Below are 6,804 nucleotides of genomic sequence, written 5' to 3' on the forward strand. Positions count from 1 at the left end.
TGTGTGTGTGTGTGTGTGTGTGATATTGTATTTTTGGTTAGGCCAGGCTAGGAAATTTACATATTCAATGACTATTTAAACAAAACATTTTATTACCATTTGAAAAATGGCACATAATAAATATGTACCAAATGTTTTGGCCTTTCATACATTTTGCAAGCTGTTAAGTCATTTTATATCTATTTAAGATCCTATTGCAGATGGACCTCAGTAGAGTAGGTTATAAATCCTGGATTCAAATTTCACAGCAGAGTAGTTCTGCTTATTTCACAAGCACTGAACAAAAAAATCTACACACTGCAGAACTATCACAACCCGCAAATTTACTTTATTGTGTAAAGTCAGCATCCTTATGAGGCTGTAGCTACTATCAATCTTTTAACACCAAAAGCTCATTTTTAATGTATTTGTTTATTAAATTTGGAAATCATTCTAAAGCTTCTCATTAAACAGATAACAAGATGACTTCCAGTTCAAAAGCTGTCATCCTAAATTACAGCAAACCTTTCCGGTAGAATCTAAACAGTGAAGGGGCCACCTGCTGACGGTCAGGCCACCCGCCTGCACATGCAGGCAGGGGGCCATGGGGCCAGGTGCGGGCAGGCCCCGCCCCCCCTGCACCTGCCAGCTTTGGGAACGGGAAGCTGGCCTCCCCAGTTGCTCCCTGGAAGCTGCCAGCAGAGGTGGGCTCAGCGTCCAGGGGCCGAAGGACACCTCTACTCGGTACGGGCTGAGGCTCTCCACCAGCTCGCCGATTCTAGGGGGGCCGAGCAACGGCTCCAGGGTCTGGGGCTGGAAGAGCAAGGCACACTCTCCCAGCTCCAGGCCGTCCCTGAAGTCCTGGAGGAGCTCCACATCCGGCTTTTGGTAGGCCCTCATCAGCTCCTGGTACACGCTCCTGAGGTGACCCTGTTCCTCGAGCAGGTGCCCCTCGGTTGTCTGGAGTTGCGCTGAGGTCCTCCTTTCTAGGTCGAGCAGTAACTCTTGGGCAAATCGCCTGTCCCCCTCCCGGAGACCAGGGTGCCCCGGGGTGGCATAAAACGCCTCGGTCATCGCCCGGTGCAGGTGCAGAATCCAACCCCACGGGCTCATGATCTCCCTCTGCTCCTCTACCTTCCTCTGGGTCTCTTCTTTCCTCTCCCACAAAGTCTCCATGAGCTGTAAGATGGCCTCCCGCCTGTGGGCGGCTGCACGCTCCATGGGCTGGTGCCGGTGAGCCCGGTGCTCCGGGGCCTGGGAGCAGAGCCCGCAGAGCGGGCTCACGTCCTCCTCGCAGAACATCTGCTTTGGCTCGCCGTGGGTCCCACACCTGTGTTCCCGGGAGCTCAGGAACCCACGGAGGCTGGCCTTCCGCACCAGGGAGACCACACTGCCCAGCACCACGTTGGATCTCGGCTCTCCTCGCTGGGAGGGCTCCCTGCAGGCAGGGCACCTGGCCGGGGTCATGGCATCTTCCCAGGCCAGGCTGAGACACGGGCGACAGAAAGTGTGGCCGCACTGGACGGTGACCGGGACCATCGGGGTGTCCAGGCAGATGGGGCATCTCACCTCCTCCTGGAAGGCTCGGGCCAGCTCAGCTTCCATCTTCGCCCTTCAGAGAGCGCGGAAAACGGCCCCAAGGGCAGGTTCTCCCGCAGGGATCCTCAGCACGCACCGCACCGGTAGGCCAGTTGGGAGCGCCGTCCAGCCAACCGGTAGTGATGGCCGCAGAGGTGAGGTTGTAAAGAGGCCGGCTCTGTGGGAGGGGTCCCAGCTGGTAGGGTATCTGGCTGGTGTCGGGCTTCTTTCTAGCCAGGTGGAGACACGTGGGTTAAATTGTCACCCTTGATGATGTATGTGTCCTTTACTCCACTAGTTGGACTGAGAGCTAGCTGCTGCATCCGCACACAACCTCAAGGATTGACGGGACACACTCAAGTAAAAGCTCCAAACTCTTACATTGTCAGCCGCTGAAATAATTTGGTTCATAACCCCATGTATACACAGATTTCTTCCAGTACCTGTTGCAAACCAAATAAAATCTGTCTCTAATGACCACAGAGCGATCCTACAGCAATGGTGTTCAATTCGTAGAAAAACGGAAGGACAAATCACTGCATATATAAATTCACAGAGGTCTTAATAATCCCCAAAGTAAAGAAGAAGGCAGGTAGGAGAGAAATGTGGCTATCGCATGAAATGACACCTGAGGAGATAGGAAATATTCAAGGAGGTGTTTGTAAATATGACTTAATCGATTAAAGCAGAATTTCAAATATAATTTTATGAATATAAGGAGGAAATTAACAAGGAGCTCCTGAAATTCAGAAGAGAAATAGATGAAAAGATTAATTTGCTCATTGCAGGTGTGATCAGCTCAGTGTCTGCAATGCAAATAAAAATGGAATCATTAAGCAACAGATTGACTGAGATGGAGAATAGGATATCAGGAACCAAACATAAAATGCAAGTGATGTAACACAGAATCATCAGTCTGGACAAAGAATTCAGAATTCATGAAAAACAACTCCAGGGCCTGGCAGTCGTAGCCAAGAAATCTAATCTTCTTATAATAGGGATGGACAAATGGATGGAGTTTCTTAATAAAGGAATGCTACACTTATTCACCAAAATCATACCAGAGAACTTCCCGAACCATAAAAGTGAAAATACTCACATTTTTGAAGGCTTCAGAACTCCAATCAGGCAAGCCCCTAGAGGGAACTCATCTAGACACATCATAGAAAACCACCAGACCCGAAAACTAAGGAGCTGATCTTAAATACCGCAAAAACAAAGAAAGAGCTATACTACAATGGGAAAAATTTACAGTAAGTTCTGACCTCTCCAGGAAAACCCTAAATGCAAGAAAAGCTTTGAAAAATATCATTCATGCCATGAAGACCAATACCTGCCAATCCAGACTGGTATATCCTATGAAAGTAGAATTTACATTTGAGGGAGAAACAAGAATATTTCATTCCAAAGAGAAGCTATATGAATATATGCACATTAAACCAGCATTGCAAAAATATTAAATAATGAAGAACTAATTGCAGAACAGCAAGAACCCCATGAAGAAGAAATCACCTATAAATCACTAAACAGAAAAGGGGAAAAAAGAGAAAGAAAGTAATAAAAATAAATTATGACAAAGGACAATAATTTTCCTAAATGTGAACAGGCTGAACAATCCAATCAAATAGAGAGAAGAGCAGACTGTTTTAAGAAACAAAACCCATCCATATGTTGCCTCCAAGAGACCCACCTCTCTGCCAAAGACAGAAACAAACTCCAAGTGAATGGATAGAAAGAGTTTTCCACTCAAACCCACCAGGCAAAAAAAGCAGGAGTAGCAATGTTAATCTCTGACACAAATGATTTCTCAATAAAATCAGTGCATAAAGATAAAGATGGCCACTACATATTAGTAAAGGGTACAGTCCATAACCAGAATATTATTGTTATACACATTTACTCCCCCAGCACATGGAACATACTCCAAAATAGATCACATAATAGTTCATACAGAAAACTTAACCAGATACAAGAGGACTGATATAATCCCACAGTGGAGTCAGACTAGGTATGAACAACAAAATAAAGTCAAAAAACATTCAAACACCTGGTTGCTGAACAACACACATCTGAATAACTCCTGGGTTACAGGTCAAATCAAAGGAGAAATTCAAAAGTTTCTTAAATATAATGACAAGAGACATTACAAAGGAAATTAAGGGACAGCAAAGACATTCTAAGGGGCAAACTTATTGCACTAGGATCCCATATTTAAAAGACAGAAGAAGAGCAGGTAAATAACCTAAAGAAGAAATTGAAGCACCTAGAGGTGCAAGAAAAAGTTAATTTTAAGACAACTCGAAGGACAGAAATAACAAAAAGAAAATCAGAATTATCAGAGATTGAAATAAGATACACTATACACAAAATTAATGAATCCAAAAGTTGGATCTTTGAAAGAGTCAACAAAATTGACAAATCCCTGGCAAGGTTAATCAAGAAAAGGAGAGGGGAGACTCAAATAATCAAGATTAGAGAACCCACTGGAACTATCATGACCAATATCCAAGAAATTCAGTCCATTATGAAGAAGTATTACTAGGGCCTAAATTGAAAGAAACAAGAAAATGTAGTAGAAATGGATAATTTCTTAAATAAATATAGGCTACCCACATTGAACAATGACGAGGTAAACAAACTGAACAAACCAATTTCATACAATGAAACATCAGAAGCAATCAGAGAAATGATAAACAAAAAGAGCCCAATTCCAGACGGTTTCACTATGGAATTCTACAAGATGTTTAAAGATGAAGTAACACCTATACTCTTGAAACTCTTCCGAGAAATAGAAGCAGGAGCAATGCCAACCAAACTCATTTTATGAAGCTATTATCACACTCATCCACAAACCAGTGAAAGACCCAACAAAACAAGAAAACTACAGACCTATCTGTAATGAACATGGACACAAAACTCCTCAATAAAATACTAGCCAACAGAATCCGGAAACAAATTAAGAAAAATATACTGCGATCAAGTAAGCTTCATCCCACAGCTGCAAGGCTGGTTTAACATTTACAGGTCAATCAATATAATACATCATATCAATAGAGCTAAGGATACGAATCATATGATAATTTCTCTGGAAGTGGAGAAGGCATTTGACAAACAACATCCATTCATATTGAAAGCACTAGGAAAATAAAGGAATAAGAGGTACATTTCTTAAAATAATTAACGCTATATATGACAAACCGACAGCCAGTATTATACGAAATGGTAAAAGACTGGAACCATTTAACTTAAAATCAGCTACTAGGCAGGATGCCCACTCTATCCACTTCTCTTCAATACAGTGATGGAACCATTAGCCAGAGCAATAAGGCAAGATAAGGACATCAAAGGGATCCACATAAGGAAAGAAAAAATTAAACTGTTTCTATTCGCAGATGACATGATCCTCTACCTGAGTGACCCAATAAGCTCCACTCCCAAACTCCTAGAATTAATAAACCACTTTAGCAAAGTGGCAGGATACAAAGTAAACTTGCAAAAGTCAGTAGCCTTCTTGTACACCAACGATATGCAAACAAAAGGTTAAATCAAGAAAATGATCCCATTTTCAATATCCCTCAAACGAATAAAATACTTATGAATTGAATTAACCAAGGATGAAAAGGAATTATTTAATGAAAACTATAAGAGGTATAACGAAAGAAATTAAAGAACACCAGGAAATGGAAAGATATCCCATGCTCATGAGTAGGGAGAACCAATCTAGTGAAAATGGTCAGACTGCCAAAATTGACATACAAATTCAATGCAATCCCCATCAAAATCCCAAAGACATTCTTTACTGAAATAGAAGATACAATCCAAATGTTCATATGGAACAAGAAAAGACCTAGAACAGCCAAAACAATTCTAGGGAAAAAGAACAATGCAGGTGGTATTACATTACCAGACTTCAAACTCTACTATAGAGCTATAATAACAAAAACAGCATGGTACTGGAACAAAAAGAGACCAGAAGATGAGTGAAACAGAAGATCCAGAAATAAAACCACAAACCTATACTCAACTTGTACTTGAGAAAGGAGTCAAAGATATACAGTGGAAGAAACACAGCCTATTCAATTATTGGTGCTGGAAAAACTGGGCAGCCACATGCAGAAAATGAAAAACTGGGAAAAGATATTTACCAATAATACATCAGACAAATGCTTAATATCCAGTATCTACAGGGAACTCAAGAAACGAATCCCCTCAAACCCATCAAATCATTCCCTAAATGGGTAAGGGAACTAAAGAGAGACTTATCAAAAGAAGAGGTTAAAATGGCAGAAAAGCATATGAGAAAATGCTCATCATCCATGGTCATAAAGGAAATGCAAATATAAACAACCCTAAGATACCACCTTATCCCAACAAGAATGGCCAAGATTTTGAACTCAGACAATGACAGATGCTGGAGGGGTTGTGGAGAAAAAGGAACCCTATTTCACTGCTGGTGGGATTTTAAGCTAGTTCAGCCACTCTGGAAATCAGTGTGGAGGTTTCTTAAATAACTGAAATTAGACCTTCCCTATGATCCCACCATACCACTTCTGGGCATCTAGCCTGAACAATCCAGATGCCTTACTGAAGATGAATGGATACAGAAAATGTGGTATATATATACAATGGAATTCTACATAGCCAACAGACAAGATAAAATAATGGCATTTGCAGGTAAATGGATGAATCTAGTGCAAATCATGTTGTGTGAGAGAAGTCAAGACCAAAGGAACAAAAGGCACATGGTATCTTTAATATGTGGCTACTAGATCCAAACTGTACAAGAGCAAGGACTCAAGATTTTCATACCCAATGTTATGGGCATGGTACTGAAAATATAAACATAACTATATAGACATAAAAATTTATTATGACTCTATAGACATAATGTTTTATTACATAGATTAATATGTATATATGACATACAAATCCTCAGCCTAATTTTAATTATGTTCTAAAATCTAAGTGCCAGTGACTGTATATAGAGATTTCCTTCTTGAATACTTGTTTGTTAAATACATCATTTGAAATGTGATGTAAAAATCAATGTAAATAAATTCTTTAATAAAAATCTCATTGCTTTGTCTCATTAAACAAAACACAACATACTTAACCTGAAGTAGTACTCTGTAAGGCAGAGATTTCCTTTGTCAGTGTCCCAGATATAAACTTATGCAAGAATATTGAATAGAACTGAGGGAACATTTTAAAATTTATTCTGGGGGGGGGTCATTCCAGCCAGTTGGT

The 6,804-nt window shown here is 41.0% G+C and overlaps 1 pseudogene; it reads right to left on the bottom strand.

Annotated features, from left to right (window-relative positions):
• Positions 1 to 483: 483 nt before the first annotated feature.
• LOC150039578 (E3 ubiquitin-protein ligase TRIM48 pseudogene) lies at positions 484 to 1,584 on the bottom strand (annotated as a pseudogene).
• Between the last annotated feature and the right edge of the window lie 5,220 nt (positions 1,585 to 6,804).

The sequence above is a fragment of the Megascapheus bottae genome, unplaced genomic scaffold, assembly GCF_031878675.1.
Source record: "Megascapheus bottae isolate mThoBot1 unplaced genomic scaffold, mThoBot2.hap1 HAP1_SCAFFOLD_175, whole genome shotgun sequence".
NCBI classification, from domain to species: Eukaryota; Metazoa; Chordata; class Mammalia; order Rodentia; family Geomyidae; genus Megascapheus; species Megascapheus bottae.